The sequence below is a fragment of the Zeugodacus cucurbitae genome, chromosome 5, assembly GCF_028554725.1.
Source record: "Zeugodacus cucurbitae isolate PBARC_wt_2022May chromosome 5, idZeuCucr1.2, whole genome shotgun sequence".
NCBI classification, from domain to species: domain Eukaryota; kingdom Metazoa; phylum Arthropoda; class Insecta; order Diptera; family Tephritidae; genus Zeugodacus; species Zeugodacus cucurbitae.
Genome location: NC_071670.1, coordinates 71,237,875 through 71,259,842, shown reverse-complemented (window position 1 = coordinate 71,259,842; position 21,968 = coordinate 71,237,875). Strand labels below are relative to the sequence as shown.

General features: G+C 36.7%; 1 protein-coding gene and 1 non-coding gene across 6 annotated transcripts in view; one reads left to right on the top strand and one right to left on the bottom strand.

The window, feature by feature from the left end:
- The window catches only part of LOC105218303 (eye-specific diacylglycerol kinase), a 195,211-nt gene that overhangs the window by 137,086 nt on the left and 36,157 nt on the right, over positions 1-21,968 (bottom strand). The gene's annotated exons all lie outside the window — the stretch shown is intronic.
- On the top strand, positions 9,563-9,635 carry Trnav-cac (transfer RNA valine (anticodon CAC)). Its single transcript has one exon. It is a non-coding gene; the product is annotated as a tRNA-Val (tRNA).

The following is a 21,968-nucleotide window of genomic DNA, read 5'->3' as shown; positions in this document are numbered from 1 at the left end:
GTTAACGTTTTTTCTTGTTTGTATGAGTTTTGGGGGTCTAAGTAATGTTTACTCTCGTTGGTGGTCCATATATGTTCAGAGCATTAGTCACAGACATTTTTTAAGCTCAGCCTAGGAATCTTTTAAGCCGCGGTGGATCGAAAAAGGTCATTCCAACAGGGTTCTCTGAGAAATGTCAATATCGGCGCAATTATGGGTGTGTTTATTGGACACTCTCTAATAGGTACACATGCGGTGAGAGTAGGGCTCTTGCCAGATGCGAGTTCCCGAAGGCGCGATGGAATCATCTAAGCACTTCCTCCTGTAATGTCGAGCATTCTTCAGACTGATGTTAAGATATCTCGATAAACATATCTTCGGTGGATCTAGTGAATTGATATAAGCCAACCTAAGGACTACGTAGTAGAGTCCAAACGCTTTGTCGAATCGTGAGGGTTTAACAATTTTAAATTGTCTAACTGAGATACTCAGTAGTCGTGGATATCTGCCCCTTGACCTAATCTTCGAATTCTAAGAACTTTACAATTTTCTATACTTATCAAGATGACAATGATATGACGAAAAAATATTAACGAGTTTCCGAACTCTAGTACAGATTGAAATTTTTTGGATTTTTTACAAAGTTTTTCATAAAAATCAAAATAAAAATATAAAAAAAACTCATTCAGCTTTCTCTGCCATAAATTGCTCAAACCAAATTATTAATTCGCTTTTTAAAGTAAACCGGCATATTAAGCATTAATAATTAAGTTATACGCCCACGCAAAACGACGCTCACACTTTGAATATCTCACATTTGCATTTACATTTTAATAATTCAAAAGCTTAGGTTCGCAAAAATGTGGGTTTGTATGCACTTGGAGCGATATTAATTGCAATTGAAGGGTCCATGAAGCCAATGTGATGGAAGGAAAAACAGCACACAAAGAAAGCAGAACTGGTTTAGAGCGCCTCAAAGATAGAATAGAAGAGTGAATTGAAATGGCAAAGAGAATATGAAAATGGCACATTTTATGCTTAATCCTTAAAAAGGTAAACACATTTTTTAATGTTGCAAATAAACCTTTTGACACTCCCACCTACACAGAGTCTTGACACACCTCAAGAGCTCACGCACAACAACACACAGATCAAAGGGGATTTCGCGCTAGTCCCTAAGTAAGCCGTGTGAGACTCCGACCGCATTCTACAAATACACTTTTATGGCGAAGAAGCTAAATTTATCTAAGCACTTCGCTTTATGACACTTATTCAGAGGAACTTTTGCCGAGTGTGTGGCCTCGAATGACGGGCGCCCTTGTATGTGTGTGTGTGCGTGTATTTATAGCCTGCGTCAGCTCAAAGAAACCCACATTGGCGTCTGGGGAGAGACTACTTTTAAAAATTAATATGCTTCATTAATTTTAAATAAACACATTTTCACTTCACCAACAACAACAGCAACAGCAACAGGTGATGGCAATTCACCATTCAGCGTTAGACATTGGCCATTAGCACGACTGAATGGGTTCGGTGCGACACGGAGGAGCGTCTTCAACCACATTTCGGTGCGAATTTTATTTCGCATTACATTTTAGTGCAAAAATTCAACACAAACACATACCAATATGGAAATTTTAGATTTTTTTTGGAAAATTTGACAATTAAATTATAATTTAGTAAAAAGTGGGAGAAAACCTCTGAATTGTTACATGCTTTATATTTTGAACGGCGACATTTTCTCCTCAAAACAAGCACGCGTCAATCGGTCCTCCCGGCGAATTGCATTTTTCTTGCAAGTCTGTCTCATTTTGTTTTTCTTTAAAAATGGCAGACATCTCAGTAGCCGTCGATAGACACGTACAGTCTTTACCAATAAGTTTGTACATAGATTTTTTTCAATGCAAAATTCCAAGAAAGGAAACTAATAAAAAAAGCTCCGATTTTGATGTGCTTGGCACATGACCCCCAGGGCGATTCTCCGCGAATTCTATTGAAAGCTAGCAAAGCATGAATAAAATTCGACAATAAATGTGAGGTGAAAAAGAAATAAAAATTCACTTCGATTTTCCAGTCCCGAGGGTTTGATTCCTTTGTATCCTGCTTATTGTACCTTAGTTCATAACAGAAGCCACGTCTCAAATATCCATCACTTTTTGCTGTATCTGTTGTGTGGCGGCAGTTGAAGACACACTATCTTCAGGTGTTTTTGTGATGCTTTGTGTCTGCTTAAGATAAGATATGGGTTTATGATAATAAAAAAAATAAAACAGAAACAACAAACAAAATGGGGAGCCCTTTGGCGTTCCACTTTAATAACATACGGGGACAGGGCGCACATGTTAGAGAAGTCTTGTAAATATTTTCAAACTTTAACCTATCTTAAATTTTCTATACCTATCTAGATAGAGGGTAGATCATTGGGTGATCCATCATCTTAAATTGAAAACCAATATATTACATATATTGTTATAAAATCTCGCCTTCGAAGATAGTTAGTCCTAACGGAGTCTCATATTCATTAATTTAAAAACAGATTTTAGGTCTCTTAAAAATTTTTGAATTTTCGATGTTCGACTATTCGAACAACCTTATATCTCGAATAATTCTAATAAAATTTCCGTTATACCACCATAATGTAAAAACTATGCCCCAATAATATTTATCTCACTTAACACTGCACTTCGAAAGCCCACTTCAAAGACCATTCTGTATGGATATAAAAGTATAAGTGCATGCTCATTGCAAAACTTTTATGTTTTCACTTCGAGTGGGAGTGAGTGCAAGAAACATATACAGTTCATAATTCCGCAAAACAGCTTGCTTTTTTCACAAACACTCCTGCATATTTAATGACCCCGCAATTCGAGTGCACACAATGAGGATCATAACAATCATAACGGTAATAATAACAGTATTATTACACAGGAGTATGTTTAGTGGGCCAACGGCCAACGGTGTGATTACTGAAAAGCTCGTATTTCATGCATTTAAATAAAATACACAAATAAAAATCGAAATACAGGGGGGCCCAACACTCAACAACAATGCCAATAAAAACATTAGCTTGATTAAAAATTCACACTGAAATGTATGTCAATCAAACATACAAGTTGAGCTAAAATTTGTCCAACTCTGCTATTAAAGCGTGACTTAGACCTACAAGTCAGAACCCTTGAAATTAGCATTACTCCGACTCTAATTGTATGTTATGATATTTTATTTATTATTTTCTATTTTTCCGCTCATTCAGCTTTCGAGTTTCTCTTTGATTCGTTTCGCTTTGCCTACCTTTTGGCTTCGTTTGTGGCTCTATCGCCAGGCTTTATAAAAAGCAAAAATAGCAAAGCATCAATGACAATTTCGCAAATGTATTAGTAATTGCGGTGTTTACTCGGTGCTCGGAAACACCAAAGCTTTTAGTTGCCTTAGTGAAAGGTATGCGAACGCGGAGCGCAACTTGTGGGCGCCTAAAAGCTTACTACGGTTTAATGGTTTGGTCTAATTAAAGTTGTGGTTGCTTTAATCTTGGTAAAAGGTTTTTTCCGGCTCCACTTTAATGTTGAGTAGGCCATAAACGGAGTGAAATTAAGGATAGGTGATGAGCTCAGTGAAGGAATAATGCAAATAAATTGCGTGTGTGATATTTAAAAGACGGGAAATATATGAAATATTCTGCATGAAAATGTGGATAAAAGAAGTAATTTCATAATGTTTTAGACTTTGAGGTTAGTTTGTCCTTTTCAATAGCAAATAGAGAGTGAAATAATTAAACAAACTTAAAATGCAACGAGACTGAAGTGATTTCCCTTTGGGGTTTTTCAAGATTAGGTTATTTAGGCACATCCTTGATACAGAACTATCCACAGTTGGATAGTTAAATACAAGCTCTTTGTGATGCAAAAGAGTCTTGAGGATGGTTAAAAATTTGGGTAAGACAGTTGATTTCGACTACAAACAGTTCGTTTGGATCGCAAAATATATGAGATCGAATATGTTTTCACATTAGTCTCGCAAATCCATCACAGTACACATCGAAAAGGACGAGATTTTAAATCAGTATAAGCGCCATTGATTCTCTAATATAAAAATTCCAAAAAAAAAATCCACTAAAAGCCGAAAAGTGAGCAGGATTAAAAATGATCATATGAAAATGGAGTGTTTCCACTTAAGCGGAACGAAAGCAATTACTTTGATAACGGTACTCATACTCAACATAAAACAAAAATCACACATATCTCATCCCTCATCATTTCAACATTTTTCAATTTCATTCATTTACATTGTTTTTGCATTTTTGCTGATTTTTCCAGCCAGTCATAACTCACATAGAGAATGACTGATGAAGCACTCATGCTGCCAGAGCAAGAAGACCAATAACAATAGACATCAAAAATGCAACTACAACAACAATTGCAAAATTACAACAAATCTATAGCAGCGCCACTTGTTGTTGTATTAGCAAACTGTAAATTGTGCATGAAAGTGTAAATAGAGGAAAGTTCACTTTGAAATTTCAATTGTCAGCGCAAAAATGCAGGAAGGCAGAAAGGCATTCAGAAACGCACGTAAACGCACATAAAAAATGAAGTGCTTGCATTTTTCATAATTACAAAAACAAAAAAAAAAAATGAAAAGTGGAAAGAAGCAGAAAAAACGCACGGAAGCAAATATATAGATGGTTGCGGACCGAGGTCAGAGGATCCAACTTGTTGCTGCACTTTTCGTAATTGAGCGTTAATGCGCCAGAAAAAGGGCAGATATAAACAGAAACAGGAAGTGATGAGGCAACAAATACACTCACATGCGTGTAAGTGGCAAGAGAGCCCAGGGGAAATGCCAGCGAAGTGTCTAAACACACACGCTTTCACGGCTGCGACTTGCCAGCAAGCAATGCAACATTGGCCGAGTGCGCGCCCTTGAATGTGTAATCAACTCGAGACTCGAGTAAGAATTTGCACAAAAGTGCAAAACAATTAGCGCGAAGGATGTTGGAGGTAAAATGAAACTAATCGAGCAAAGCCTTGGCGGCAGGCGAAGCAAGCGAACAGGTTGTAATGGAATTCTCAAAGTTTGACTTTAAAAACTCGCCCCAGCAAGTGACCGCCAAATCTAACTGCGCGCCAGCAAACTTTGCCGTCATTAATCTTGGAAATAATCAGGAGATTTAAGCAAAGCGGAAAATCGGATAAATGAACGGGTGCTCGTTGTGAAAATAACTTGTGGCAACATTTTACTTGCATCTAAAATGGGAATTAAAAAGAAAAAAACGTATGCAACTTCGCCAACTAAGAATGGTGGGCGCACAACATGAAAGAGGGACTTGAAATAGTAAAAAGCAAAAAAAGTTAATACGAGTAGATTATGATTAAGTATGGAATTTTACAGCTTTGTTAGAGTAATGGAGATGGATAGGCGAAAGTGATGCATATGCTATAGGGATCTGAAAATTTACTGAAGTTTTAGTTTGAAATTGAAAATATGGGCAAATATCAAAATTAGAACTTACAAATTAAAAGATATATTCTTAGAACGAAAAGTGAATGAGAGACGAAATAATTTAAAATAAGAGAATAAATTTGTAACCGAACATTTTATACTCTCGTATTTTATTCATGTAATTTTATTATGAGAACACACAATTTGACGCATATACCATATGGGGTTTGGGATAATTCCTGAACCTATTTAAGGGAGGGGTCTGGGTTTCAGCGCAACACTTTTTTTGTGATTTTTTATCTCAAATATCGATTAAGCAATTTTATTCAAACCTTCTATACATTATTGAGCATAGTTTTGACTATGTTCTGTAAATTTTTCATGCAAAAATATTAAACCATTAGCCCGTGACAGAGCTTCCCCTAGGACGTCTTGAAAAAAAAAAAAACAATTTGCGGTGTTCACTGTAACTCGGCCGGAAATTATCCGAAAATAACAAACCATAAACATTTAGTTACATTTTAAACAAATCTTTTGAAACGCGTTTAAAGCCGTAGCTGTTAGAGTTAGAGCGTTAAAGGCCCCGAGACTAATTAAACAATAACTTCAAGAATATTGCTTAGATCGGATTAAAATTATGAGGATATATTCTTGAAATGTTAAACAATAAGATAAAACAAAAAAAATCGATTTTTCGAAAGTGAAAACCCCTCCCTTAAACTATTTTCGCCTCCCAGCCAATTTATATCCAAGAATACAAGTTCAATTAATTCTGCTAATATGTATGTATGTGATTGGCGTTGCAACCGTTCAGCCGGTTATAGCCGAATCGACGATAGTGCGCCACCTCTCTCTCTCCTTCGCAGTTCGGCGCCAGTTGGAGATCCCAAGTGTAACCAGGTCGCTCTCCACCTGGTCCCTCCAACGGAGTGGAGGCCTTCCCCTTCCTCGGCTTCCTCCGGCGGGTACTGCATCGAACACTTTCAGGGCTGGAGTGTTTTCGTCCATTCGGACAACATGACCTAGCCAGCGTAGCCGCTGTCTTTTTATTCGCTGAACTATGTCAATGTCGTCGTATAACTCGTACAGCTCATCGTTCCATCGTCAGCGGTATTCGCCGTTGCCAATGTTCTGAGGACCATAAATCTTACGCAAAATTTTCCTCTCGAAAACTCCTAGTGTCGTCTCATCTGATGTTGACATCGTCCAAGCTTCTGCACCGTAAAGCAGGACGGGAATGATAAGCGACTTGTAGAGCTTGATTTTGGTTCGTCGAGAGAGGACTTTACTGTTCAATTGCCTACTCAGTCCAAAGTAGCACCTGTTGGCAAGAGTTATTCTGCGCTGGATTTCGAGGCTGACATTGTTCGTGTTGTTGATGCTGGTTCGGTACACGAAATTATCTACGACCTCGAAGTTATGACTGTCAACAGTGACGTGGGAGCCAAGACGCGAATGCGCCGACTGTTTGTTTAATGACAGGAGATATTTCGTCTTGTCCTCATTCACCTCCAGACCCATTCGCTTCGCCTCCTTATCCATGCGGGAAAAAGCAGAACAAACGGCGCGGTTGTTGCTTCCGCTAATATATCTCACATATTAACCAATATACATATACGGTATAAAGTCTATCGGATGTTTGAAAAGCATTATATTAAGTATATGGAAGCTAGGGGATGTTATGACCGCCTTTTATCAATTTTTGGCACAGAGCCACACTATTATAAGAAACACATCTACTTTCAAATTCTTTAAAATATCTGATAGGTTTGCCTATATTTTCGATAAAAACAAATTATCTATAAACACTGATGCCGATTTCGATAATTTTGAAATGAACTGGAGATCCGGATTGCACATCTAATTGTCACCCTTGCCAATATGGTTTATATAACCCGAGAAGTATCGTTTAGTTTTAGGTGTTACAAACAACCGTTATGCGAATGTTGAAATAAAAATTATAAAAATGTTTAAAATCACCATAGTAAGGAAGTCTAGCTAAACCCTCAAACACTTGAAAGATTCGTGCCACCCGCCACTACTGATTAATTTTTTTTGTACATTTTACATATATATGACCTCCTTTTTTTGTGCAACGGCACCATTTTAATATTTAATTTTGATTAAAAAAAACGACAACAACAACAATTTACACAGTTGCTGGCTCGCAATTAACCACGTATCGCCCGAAGATGTGTAAATCGCCAGCAATTTTTCTTCGCTTCCTTTTCTCTAAACAACCTAAGTGGCAATTGGTGTTGTTGTTTTTATATACTTTAATTTGCTGTCTTTGACGTCACAGCTCGCTCATAAGCACGCACACACGAGTAAGCAAACGAATACATACATATAAATATACAAATAAATACGAATAACTGTAAATGCACTCATAGATAATTTAGCCGTTACAACAGTCACAACAAACAACACAGACAACCCCGCGGCACCCACTTGATCAACACAAATCAAATCTGTTGGTTTAGCTGCCAGCGAAATGGACGTAATGCAGTTGAAGTCAAGTTGGCTGCGGCGAAAGGGCAAGTGGACTAACGGTTAATCAACAGACGGCAGAGGAGGACGACTGTCAAGCTGCAGCCGGCAGAGACGCAAACCGCAAACGCTGCCACTCAATAATTCCAGCTTTTTTTCTTTCTCTTTGCGTTTGCTGAGCATTTCGCAAAGCTCAAAATATATCTACAGCTATTAATATCGATAAATAATATATAGAGCATAGTTGGCGTTACTATTTTGACGCTTGTCCGTCTATTTTGAAGCCAATAACGAACTCGTTGCAGCCACTTTGCCTTCCTTTGTTTTTCCGCTTCTTTAGTTGTGTTCTCGTATTACGTTTTAATTTTTTGTGTTTTGCCTTCGCCTCGTTTTCGTTTGTCGTGTGCTAACTGCACTCATTCGAACACAGTCGAATGGAAAATTGAAAATTTTAAGTTTAATGCACCGCCGCATCATTTCCTGCACCTCAGCGCTGAGGCTCTCACCTCTATTCCGTCTATTTCCATTTGTGTCAAGCGAAGCGCAAACTGAGTCAGCAAAGAAAGAGGACAGTAGAGAGAGCTGCGTCTTTGTGGTTGACGGTGACTGTTACGGGAAAGAGCAGGGCGCAAAGCAGTGATGAAAGCAAAATTAAACATACTGGACTATATAAAGACAAATCCAATAATATTTGCGCCAAAATAGGTACCATGGCATTTTATTTGCAATTACGCCGACGAACAGCGGCGAAAGCGAAATCGAAATTAGTGAGCAGTCAGGAACGGGCCTATGCGTGAAATGGCACGGACATGTGATTGATGGCCAGACAATTGGGGTGGCGGCTAAATGACTAAGATGTCTCGAGACTTGGTCAAGCTTGCTGATGACTGGTCATTGCGAAAATATACGAAACGCCGCTAATGAGAATTTCAACGGCGAGTAAGTGACGAAAATGGGGTGTCTTGAGGTAGAACCGTTCAATTTGTGTGGTTGACTTGAGACAGACAAACATGCTTGAGTCTTTAGGTAAAGAATTGCTACATAAAGTGTTCAAAAATTGTTCGTTTTCGGCTGGCATTTGCTCGAGCCATCCGCGGCGGTCATTTGCCCGAAATAATTTGTGAAACCTAATGGCAAATTCCTGTCTTTATAATAAAACTAAATTCATTAAATTACATGAGTTTTATTTCTTCATCAAAAGCGTATATCTAAAAGAATCACTCTCTTCATAAACTACTAATTCAAAGAGGCATATGTTCTTTAAATAGTAAATCTAAAATAATAGAATGTTAGTGCAACATGTTGGCAGATCATTAAAATAATAATAATCAGATTTAATGAGTCAAAAGCTTTCGAAAGTAAACTTTAAAAATACATCTGTGTGTGTTTAATGATATCTTTCTCTCTTTCTCCAACTATTATTCTCTCCTCACATGTGAATTCAAGTGTGTGTGTAGAAGACTTTATGACTACATAAACAACTTTTAAATAAAGAGCTAATGTCGGATTTAAAGAGAATAGGCGAATGTGCGCTAACAGAGCGCCAAGTAGCTAAGTACTCATCAAATAACGCGAGTACTAGATTAGTTTGTACACCATTACTTGTACTCAGCCTCTCAGCTTAAGTGCGCACTCTGACAGAAGATCGTTAAGCGTTTCCGTAGTGTAGTGGTTATCACGTGTGCTTCACACGCACAAGGTCCTCAGTTCGAACCTGGGCGGAAACAAGCGAGAGTAAGATTTCTTTTTACAAATATTTTAAAAAATTTCAGAACAGTTAAAATCATTAACATTTTTATAAAATTCTATAATTTTCAAGGGAAAAGAATTGTGAACTGAAATTAAATGGCATTTTCTTTTAAAAATTCCAGATCATTTCTCTTTCACCAAAATCACGCATTTAAGGGCGTGTGTGTGTGGAGATTTTCACATTATTAATACGTTTCTTTGGAAAAATCACGTCAAAATTCCGCATAAAAATAGCTTTGCGTTGCATTTTCATTGCTTTAACAGCTCATCAGCACACACACACTCACAGGCGTTGTATACAATTGGCGGCAATTGGAGACCTCTAGGAATTCGCCAACTCATATTTCCACTGACGAAAGCAACGCAATTACCCATTGACAGTGTCGGACCGCGGCGTGGGGGGAGCGCAGCGGCATGAAGGCAACTTTCTGTTATGCGCCATTAATTTTCATTGTTTTGCTTACGTTTCATGTTGTTGCCTCTTTTGCGCACTTCATTTTGACTCGGATTTTTTCTTGATTTTCCATATTTTTTGCTCATTTGGGTTTTGTAGTTTGCCCAGCGCGGTGGAAAAAACTACACATTTTGCGCACTTCAATACGTCGAAGTGATGCGAAACATTCAATTATATGCCCCATGATGCCCCAAGCCACGTTTGCTGCTTTCTGCTTCATCGATGAAAGCAAAACAAAGCTGTGCAAGCAAAAACAACGAGGAAAAATGAAAAAAAAACTGCAAGAACAAAGCAGTGTAAATGAAGAAAATGAGATCAATGGCAAAGAAGCGGCTGACCAATGGTGCCTAACTGTACTTATGGCATTTTAAAGGGGTAATTTCAGTTGGGAGTAGTTAAAAAATCAAATAATATCAACCTAATGTAATATTTATGTCATGCTATGTTATGGTCTGTTATGTTATGCTCTGTTATGTTATGTTATGTTATACTATGCTACTAAAAAATCCCTGAAAACGTTAAGTGGTCTAGACACTACAAAAGAAACCTTTACCAAAATCCCGGCAATTCAACGGAAAATGTAGGTCTTCACGAGTAGCAGATTAACTGCCATTTAAAGCATACATTAAGGCGCAAAACATACAAAAAAGCGCTCAGCATGAGGACATTAACGTTGGTAATGGCACTTACACCTAAAACACACTCACACACACACATGCGTATACACAATATGCAAATTATGCCTAAACGATTGCAACAACGACAACAACACAAACACGAAACAATACAAATCGTCGAGTCACAAACGGCCAGACGGTCGATAATGAATTATGCCCCAGGTTATTGCCACCATTATGCACAGCACCGGCAAAAGGCTAGCAAATTACGGGACTTTCCAAATGATTAGGCCCCCAAATGAGCTGCTGATTTATTTTATTGGAACTTTACGCAGAGCCCAAAACTATGCTACTTCACTCGCTTGTTGGATTTAATTCCTTTTGCCGTCTGCCAGTGCCCACGCCGGGGAAAGCCGAAGAGCATTTGTCACCAATTGTTTCCAAACAATAAATTGCACAAATACGAAATCACATGCAATCACACACACACAGGGAGCACATCAGAGCGCCCGACAAATGAACCTGTGAACTTTCAACAGCTTTCTGCAATCGCTCCCATAACGCAATCGCTGACCCTGGTAGGGCACTTGAGCGCGGTAGTGGACCTTTTGCATAGCACACACATGAACTCAGGAGGATGTGTGTGTATGTGTGTACAATGCTAAAGACATGTGTACCGTTTCTATAAATAATTGACCTTTGTGTAGACTCTACACACATGTTTGCAGAAGCTCATCTCTGCATATTCAGGAACGGCAATGTATTTCCCTGTGTTTACTCTGTGTTTCTAAATACTTTAGTCTTTTTGACCTGCCGAAATTACAGCGCTTACACAATTTTCTCTTCAACGAGCGGTATTCCTAAGTGCTTTTCGGCGAAGTGTAAATGGCAAACTTTCCGGTCTTTAGAGCGTTTATTAACCTCTGTGTGCTATTTCTATTTCCAGTTGCTTGCTACTTCGCTGCACGCTTTTAGACTTTTGACCGGCATTAAGGCATTGGCGAGTCAATAACCCACGTGGAGATTCTTAGCACAATGCCACCGAAATCAATTACGGGTTAACTTAAAGCTTTCGGAAATCAAATTGAGCTTTAAACTTTAATGAGTATTGGCTTCTTAAGGAATTTCAGACTGTTTAAGCAATTACCGAGTAAACATGTTTCCTCCACTCAGCTTTAGGATTTATTAATTAAAGTAATTAAAAATAATCAAGAGGTAATCAAAGGTAATCGGAACGTTCTTAAGCTTTTGTGATAACTTATTAACATATATGATTTATTTTGGTCAGGATTTTATTATAATTAAAGTAATTGAGACAAATCAAGAGGTAATCAAAAGTAATCAGAATGTAATTAACTTTTTGTGATTACTCTTTATCATATATGATCCATTCATGATTATGGTCTAACTATTTGTAATTACAATTAATTACAAATAAATAAGTAACTATTATGATTACGAGACTTTAGTAATGGAGGTAATGAATATGGTTCTTCTCCTGTATTCTAGTAATACTGAATAATTGAATGAAATTATAACCAAACCTTCAATCATGAAAATATTGTTTATCTTCATAAGATCTTAACCTTAATGGAAAGCACAACCCTTTTAATTAGAGAAATTGGAACAACGTTTTAATTAACAACTGAAGTACTGAGCAAATTAGCAAAATTAAAAGGGATGAAAAATTGTTTGCGAAAGTTTTAAGAGCAAAAATGACAGCCATAGTTCACTTTCTTATTGATAAGACTTGTCTTAAATTGTCGGCTGCTTGATTTCTCACTGTTACTCGGGTATAACGGTATATAATACAACGCGAATGGCGCCAATTCATTTAAGAGGAAATCAGCGGACGAACGATAGGAATGGTAAGGAAAAGGACGCTCGGCCATAAGTTACAGAAGAAACGTGCCTCCATTGTCGCGCTCGCCATTTGTTATTGTTACTGTTGTCACTGTTTGCGGTCTCTTGTGAGTACTACAACAACAACAACAATAATAAAGGTCACAATTCGCGCTTATTTATCTTTCATTAAATATGCTTTCACTTATTTTCGGCTGTTCGGGTATTTTTAAGCTAACTGTTTTTTTTTTTTTGTTTCTCCTTCTTCTGGTGTGTTTTTCTTACAATCAAAGACGGCATAACGAAAGGTTTCCAAAAAAATATTTGTTGGCTTGTGCAGTGGCACGGAAGTGGCTAAATGTTAATGAGCTGAGTGAAAACAACAAAAAAAACAGACAGACATTAAAAAAGAGTTTATCAGAAGTTGTTGAAATACTGAAAAACAAGACATTTCGGGTTTTAATTGTCGCCGAGAACTTTTGGAATTAATTTAAAATGGAAGAACGGTAAATTATTCAGTTTTAAATGGAAAAATATGCCCGATGTTGCGAATATTTTATCAAGTGAACGAGGGTGTGAGGCTTCGGTGATTTTACTTTAAAAGTTAACTTCGGAATTATATAAACTGCGAAAGCAAGTCATTAAAGGGTTTAAAGACGAGTTGGGACATATTGAAGGTGGGTGGTGATGTAGTGTTTCAATTATATGCTTTGTTTTTCGAGCATATTGCTCAAATATAAAGCATACGAGGTGTGTTCAAAAAATAATGGGAATTTCAAAATTTCTAATTTTTTCAAAACTCTGATTATCAATTGCTTCCTCATGAATTCTTGGCCAAAAACAATACTGTAACGAAGCCCCCCCCTCCATATTAGCTAGACATGACTCCATATGACTTTGTTCTATTTCGAAACCTAAATCTATTTCGAGAGAACCTTAATGAATCGTCGTTTTACAAATATACGTTTTACAAACATACTGAAAGAGCCAAATGCTATCCCAAAAATCGGGGTTGAGAAGTGTTTCGAGAATTAGAAGAATCGCTGGCGTAAGTGCATAAACTCTAATTGGACTATTTCGAAGGCGATAACATTGCTGTAGACGAATGAATAAATATTTCTTAATAAAAATAATTCCCGTTATTTTTTGAAGACATACACTAATACTAAGTAATCTAGACCTCAGCTTCAATTGTGGGTGTTATATGGCCAACACTTTAATTCTTTAATTCGTTCTTATATTTAATCATTATATCCTTTCAGCAGTTATATGGATCATATTTCTTGTTTAACTGCCTGCTTTCTAGATTTATTCGCCCACTTATCATTTACTCTGCATTTCGCATTCAATTTTAATTCATCAATTTGGTGACTCTTCGTGCAGCTGAAGCAGAGCTATTAATTCAGAAATACAAACAATGCCATGTCAACTATTTTGCCAATTGCCTGGGTATTCAAGCCAACAGAAGCGATAATAATGCAAATACTCAAAATCACAGTGTGAGTTGGTGAGAAAAGGGCAATCAATAACTGATAAGTATGGCAGCACTCGTTCACTGATTAAAATAATGAATTATGTTGAAGGCAAACATGCATTGCTGCTGTTGTTGTTGTGTACTGTTCGTGCTTTTTGCGTTATCGATTCGTCATTTAAATAGAGCATAATAACAACAAAAACAACAATAAATAAATCAAAAGTAGTTGCGGAATGGCCATGAATACCTGTTTATTAATGAAGTATTCAAAATATGTTATCGTGATTGGCGCACACAATTAGTCTTAGAAGCACACGCAAACGCTTCTGTATAGGCACTTCTAACGATATAAGATGTTTGCAGAGATTTCCTTAGAACGCCACAGAGTGAGCTAAAGCCTTTTCACAAACGCCTACAATTGCGAATAATCGTGTTGCATAAATAGGAAATATCGCCATTCAGTGTCACATTAACGGGCATCAGCCAACAAGTGCCAGCCAGCCCAGCCTACGAGGGAATGTGGAATGTCAACTTAATGCCAAAGAAAATCTCTCAATTCATCATTAGAAGGTTATTAGTCGCAATGGAAACGGAAATATTACACGCACACAGATACAATCACAACTCAGTTGAGTTTCCTGGTATTAGGCAGCAAATATTTCGATAATTCGGACATAACTTTGGTCAGCCAAAGTGGTTTACGACTTCATTTGGTAACTGTTTCTGCAAAGAGTGGGCCGGGGAGGTGCGTTTGTGAACATGAAATGGCAGAAAAGTGCAGTTGGAGGACAAAGGTTAATGTTCTAATCAGATTTAGTTGTTTGCACACTTTCGAAAAATAAGAATTTATTTCCTTAATGAATAAATGTAATAATCGTGTAAATATACACTTTGATATTTGCTGATAACCGTTTAATGCAATAACAATAAAATTACTTCTGTAAGTGGCGATAATTGGTTGGGTGAGAATTTGCAATTGAAATGAGAGCGGTTTGTTCTTAAAAAATATGAGCTTTGATTGATATTTATTTGAGTTAATGAAGCAATTAACGCAAATGATAAAACACGCGTATTTAATGTATGCCTAAATGTAGGCCATAAATTTGTTTACTTGCACTGATTCAACGTGGTTAGATGCCGAAAAGACAAAGAAAACTCTAGACTTCTCGAGTTCCGAATTCACTGGCACTTCTAAAGTTTTAAAATTTTGCTCCCGTTGCCTCGTATTAGCGTAAATTAGAAAAGTGTTGTCTACATTTAGGATGAATTGATAAATAATAATATAAACCAGTATTAGGAGAATGAAGAAGAACTTAATATTAAAATTTACTTAACAGATGTTTTCTTTTGTATTTTATTAGGAAAATTAGTGGGTTTAAAAAAAAAAAATCATATTAAGAAATTCTTTCGTAATTATCCCCAAAAAAGTTAATAAAATGGTACAATTTAATTCGAGATTGATGTTTAGTTGAGAGTTTCTTAATATTTTTTTTATATGTGTTTGAGTACTTTCTAAACGGCGCGTGGCGTTGGGCAATCATTTTTTATTGACTTTACGTGTCACGCCAAAATTGGCAAACAATTTAGTCAACGTGTCGGCGGTTAAGCGTCTGTTGAGACATTCTTTACTTAAAAGTGCAACTCAAACTCAGTGAGTTACTTTTATATATGCGTTTCGACTCACACGCGTACATTTACTCGCTCACTTGATTTCTGGTGGATTTATTGCAAGGGACTTGATTAATGATCGCAGGTCGACAATGGCTAACCCACAGCAGGGCAGCAACGTAAATCACCCAAACACTTATGGAGTGGATGATATTCTAGTTCATACTATAAAATGTTGTATGTATTTGAGCGCCCAAAAGATATATAATTACAAATAATGTTAATTACAAAATTGCCATGCAATTAAATCTGTAATTGTTTACGAATAAATTGAATTCTATTATATTATATTATTTGCAGCGCTGATATTTTAATTATATTTTGTTGTCCTTATATGAACTGCGTTGAATTTCAAATGGCCTGCAACCGTTTCGACCGCATCTAAATGTGTGTGTGTGTGTGTGCATTTTAATTACAATAACTGATTATCATTGTCATAAAAATAGCCTTAATTGTTGGCGCAAAAATTCCCTTTTATTTGCGGTCAAAGTGATGTAACTGCAATTTACGATTCGCGGAATCAATGAAAATTATTTAGCTCATTAACCATTAAATCATTAATTTAACTTTTGTTCAGTGTGTTATAAATCTGTTTCCATTGAAATGATTCGGAGTAGATTTGAATTTTATATTAAAACAGCAGGGTGCTCCCATAATATCGGTGTTTTATAGACACAACCGTACAAAATCGACTCCACTTTCATTACTATCAACATAATTAAATCTAAAAAGTAAAAAAAAATTGAAATGGAATAGCTTTTAGAAAATTTACAATTGAAAATGTTTTATGAAGAGCGTTGCCACCCTTCATTAATTTTTAGTTGAACAAGTTTATTGTTTGCGTGTAAAACTAAACAATTTTTAGTAGACTAAGAGTTGCAAATATTTTGGAAAGGGTTGCCACCTTTCTATAATTACTTATTCAATAAATTAAACTTTACTCCACTTGTAACAAAACTAAAAAGCGAACAGTTATTCTATATCATAAACATTTTATTTGTTAAGGGTTACGACTGTTTAAAAGAAAAAAAATAAATGAATGGAAATGAAATGGAAGTATAAACATCAAATATTATAGGTCGAAAAAATGTTAATGTTTATATTTTTGTGAAGTGTTGCCACTTGTTTTGAAATTTCGAACATATTCACTCTTTTATTCCTTTATTTCAATTCCCCGATTGCTTAGAACAGTTAAGCGTTCTCCGAAATCGTAATTTGCATTTTTGGTCAACTGGCCGATGCTGGTGACAAAAAAGCGAGATTTGAAAATTCCGTTGCTAATAGGCACTCAAGTGTTGCTGTGATGGTAAAAACACAATATAGGCAATTTTCTATTTACTCTGCTCTGCGAACTGCCTGCGAATGGGTCGGTCGCCGGAACCACTCGTAATTAAAATATGCCACACAGTGGGGGAGAGGTAACGAGTGCACTTTTCGCTTCGCAAACGATGCTAAAAGGTCGCTGGCAAAGCAAGCGAGGCTGAAAAAGATGAAAATCCCAACTTTGATAAATGTCGCGAATGACGGCGCGTATGAGCAACATACATGCGACTGATTTGACGAATTTCACTAATTTACAATCAGCGCTGGCTGCTGAAATCTAATATGATAGACCAACGTCGAATTAGAAGCACATTGTGTAGGAACAGGAGAGAGGGGCACATTTAACGAGTGATGAAATACGAGTATTTAACGGCGAACAACCGCAGCCAAAAGCCGATTAGTAATTGTAAACGCTTACTAAATTTGTTGTTGTTGCCGTGTTAAACAAAGTAACTTTACCTTCTGCAACTAAATGTCACTTTGAGCGCTGTCAATATGAGCGCGTCACACTAAAAGCTGTGCGGTATGCCGTGCATGCTGCAGCAAGTACACGACCGCAAAAACACCACGAAGCCAAATACAAAAGCAAACACAAGCTCCAGTAAGCAGTCACACATGTAAATACGCTCGTGTTTGGCTGTGTGAGTGAGTGCCAGCGAGCAGCTTGTTTGTGCATCACCATTGCTGCTAATTAAGCAGCGCGAGGAAAAGCGCGGCAAAGCGACGCTCAAGTGAGCAGTGCAGCGCTGAGCGCTAACAAATAATCGAGTTAATCAAACATTGCAAGCAAATCGCACACGTGGCGCAAGTGCCCGCCTTTAAAGAGAGGTGGGTGTGGCATGTGTGGCACGTTGACAGTGAAGTGTATTTGATTAGTTCGCAATTTAAATGCGGCGACGAGCAGTAAACCTCGATTTGATGTGTTAATTGAAGTGAAAGAAGAAGCAGATACATAGCAGACGGAACTGATCTCGTGAACAGCATGCTGGAAATCCCAATTCAATTATGGATGAAAAAGAAATATAAATTTGAGTTGAAATGAATAAGCAAATCGAACAGATCAATTTGGAATATTACAACGGACTTTTTTATTTTTTTGTGCTGATAGAGAAAACCAGCATGTTTTAGTTGATTACATTCAATTCAAATTACTGTACGAGATGTGCCCAAAAAACAACGAGAATTTTCCAAAAGTCCAATTGTCAAAATTTTGTTATTTAAAGAAGCGCAGACATAAGTGCATAATATCGAATTTATATTAATTTTTTACTATATTGAAAGCGTCCAAATTAATGTGGACCAATGAATAAATATTTTTTGCAAAAAACGAAATTCCCGTTATTTTTTGAACACACCTGGTATGTATATTTGAATTTAGTCCTCGTTTCATTTACTTATTTAAATTTTGTTGCTGCTTCTTCAACATCGAAACTTTTTATTATTCAAGAGTGAGTACATTAAAGACAGTAAATTTTGAATAAATTTATGCAACATGCTTCTAATAAACTGTATCTGCATTTTTCCTACCACAAAACACCGCAAGGGACCGGTACTACCACTGTTTGCCAACTCATTAGATATGCTGCGAGCAAAAAAATGCTAAAATTTCATATTTATTTATGTATGACAATTGCAGTGGGAACTGTAACACTGCAATCAAACAAATACTTATTAGACAATCAATGTAAATGAAAACAGAGTAAACAAAACGAATGCAACAACAACAATGTAGTTCTAGCAACAAGTGGCAAACACGGATACACAGACAAACGCAAATACTCATAAACCTCGATTTGCATATATTTGCATATAATTGCACAATTGTGACAACAACAACAATAAAAAATGTGCGAGTCAACCAAGCGAATAGAAGAGAAATACCGAAATCCAACAGCAAATAAACACAACATAAAATTTCGCAGAAAACCATTGGAATGGAAAAATATTAAAGAGCGGCGATGATCGAAAAAAAAACAAATTAATAAAAAACTTTAATAAAAATCTAAAAAATAATATTTAATAAAAAATGAATAATAATCCAAAAAAATGTAATCTAAAAAAAAATTTTGTTAAAAAAAATTTTAAAAAATTTTATATTTTTTATAATAAATAAAATAAAATCAGTAATAACTACTAAAAATGGTTTCCGTTGAAAATCGAATTAATTCTTAGTGATTGCCTGATACTTCAGAACAACAATACTGTAAATTGATAATGATCTATAATTTGAACCCATACTAAACATTTCATTAAAATCAGTTGATCTCTCTCATAAATTAGCGAATAGAATCAATAAAAAATTTCATGAAATGGAGTCAACTGTTTTTTATGCTAGTTGAATGAGCTTTGTAGAACATAGTTAAAATAATGAACTTCATTAAATTCTATACCACCCGTTCTTCTCTATATCTGCACACTCTTAATTGAGTCAAGTGAGTCAAAAGTAGTAAAGACGGTTTGGTGTCCGATTAGGTCGTTTAAGGTGCAGAACTTGCTTTTTCCGTTCACCTTTTCCTCTTCTTACTATTGCTTGAATGGGCTAAACTCCAGCTTCCTTTGAGTATGAAAATTCCTCGCATTTCTTTTTGAATTTTCACTCGCGGTTAATACGCGTTTTTTCTGGTGAGTGTTGACATCGACGGCGCATAACTGTCTGCCGTCTGTCCGTATATGGACACAGGTGTGCTTATGTGGTTACCGTCCATATGGTTGCTGACCTTAAGCTAAGTCCCTCGTCATTTGCGCTACTCTTTGGTGGCTTTCATTTCCACCTCTGCGGTTTGCTTTTCCTGCGGTGGGCTTCATGTTTGTTGTCGTGTGCTTTTTAAGCACACCTTGGTCAACCCTTTCAAAATTTAAGCGCCATTATTATTATTTATGCCCGCATTATTCCGGCTTATTTAGCACATCTATTTCTCATTTAACTCCTCATTCGCCGTATTTTGTACCTTTCAACTTCATTTAATTGCTCATATCCACTTTTAATTCGAGTTGCCTCTCGTAGGAGTAAAAAGTTTCCGCAAATTTCTTTTGCCTGCAATAAAATCGCTTCTGCCGAGTATCGGCAAATGTTGAGTAGCCGAGGGAAAACTTTCGCAGGTTCAGACAATAAAATCGAGAAAATAAAAAGGGCGGGCAGCAAAGAGAGAGAAGTAAGTTGAGTGAGCTATAGTGGCAGCACTGTTTAAAGAAAAAAAACCGCTCGAGGTGAACTTTCATTAAGTTTTTCAATTTCATTTTTTGTTGAAGAAAAAGGGCAAAAAATTTAACTGCACTTTTTACGACATTGACTGTCAGTTGAGCGAACAAAAGACTTGTCTGCGTTGAAGCAGTATGAGGACGGTGTAAAGATAAAGGAGTTTAGAGAAGCTTTTGAATGAAAGAAAATGGATATTTAATCAGTTTGCCCAGAATTGAACTACTCAGAGTTCAAACAATATGTGAAAGCATACAAAGTACAAATAGCCACATACATATATAATATATACATACGAGTATGCCACCCTGTTATGAAAGCTTAATGGTTTAATGGTTATGAACTTCCGATCCGATTCGATTCCGGATCAACTTAGAAATAACCATTTCGAAAATACAAAATCGAGATGTTAATGTTTCATATGGGTATCTCTGATCTTGATCAGAAACAGCATTAGATCCCCGGAACGAGATCTATTACTGCACACTTAAATAAGATCGGATCGGAATTAGTGGGTTTTAGTTTTCATGAGATCGGGGCTATTTGAGATCGAAAATGTAAGACATTAACTTCGACGAGGTTTTTTGGTTGCCAAGTTCGAATAATACATTTACGATTAATCAGTGACTGATTGTTGTCAAGCAGCTAGGACTCAGTTTGAACCGTTAAACTTTTTGAAGGCATCCGAGAAGGATTCAAGTAGTTTGAGGTGTCACTAAAACTAGTTATGTTCCATGAAGAAACTTTCTACAGTATTCTTTTGTTGTACTCGAAAAATAAATCGAAATAAAAAGCAAATCTCTACGGAACACCCAAATGCTTATGAAATTGACTGGAGATATTGCAAATTAATTTGCAATCGTCCTCACCTTACCCGTCTCCATTAATGACAATGACTACGCATGGTTCGAGCTGGAAATGAAAATGCGAAAATGTCGAATATTTGAAAATAAGCAAAGAAAACTAAATGGAACTGTCTTATTGAAGAGTAAAAAGGGTGGCTTTTACGATTTAGGAAATATATAAGTGAATACATGAAGTGTGAGGGGGTCAAGAGAACATTAGGAGCTCATAGAACATACACAGCTGACCTGTAGCACGTGCCGTAGTTGAAAAAGCTATTTTAGAATTTCTTGAAATCTGTCACAAACCAAGAAATTGAGAGAACGGAAAGTGTTTGGACTCGTACGCGTGCAAGTGCATAACGGAATTTGCTAATCGTGTTGCTGTTAATGGCAAGCATTTAAGAAATTAAACACAACAAGTGAGATAGATAGTTAAAGAGAGAGTGTGAGAAGGGTGACATATAAAAACAACAAAATCGCACGGTTTTAAGATAGTAAACTCATTGAAGCACTAAATGAAATGAAATCTCCACAAAAACACATGCAGCTCAAGCATTAGCAACTAAAGCAAAGTGCTGCTGCTGCAAGAAGATACGGCCACGTCACTTCATCGTCGAAGTGATAATTGGAAAAATTTTTGGGGTTTCACCAAAATATAAAAGCAAACTGTTGTTGCTCGCCAGCATTTAAAACTTTTAAATAAAAAAAGCCATCGAATAACAAAAAAAAAACAACAACAACCAACTAAATAATGCTGGACGCTGAGCTGTTGGCAACCGCTTGATAATGGAAGAAGCATGTGTTGCGGTTGCACAGCGCAGCGCGTGTGGCATGCCTCAATGCGTTGAATGTGAAAAGTGGAAAATTAAATGTAATCGTGCAACTTCAGTCG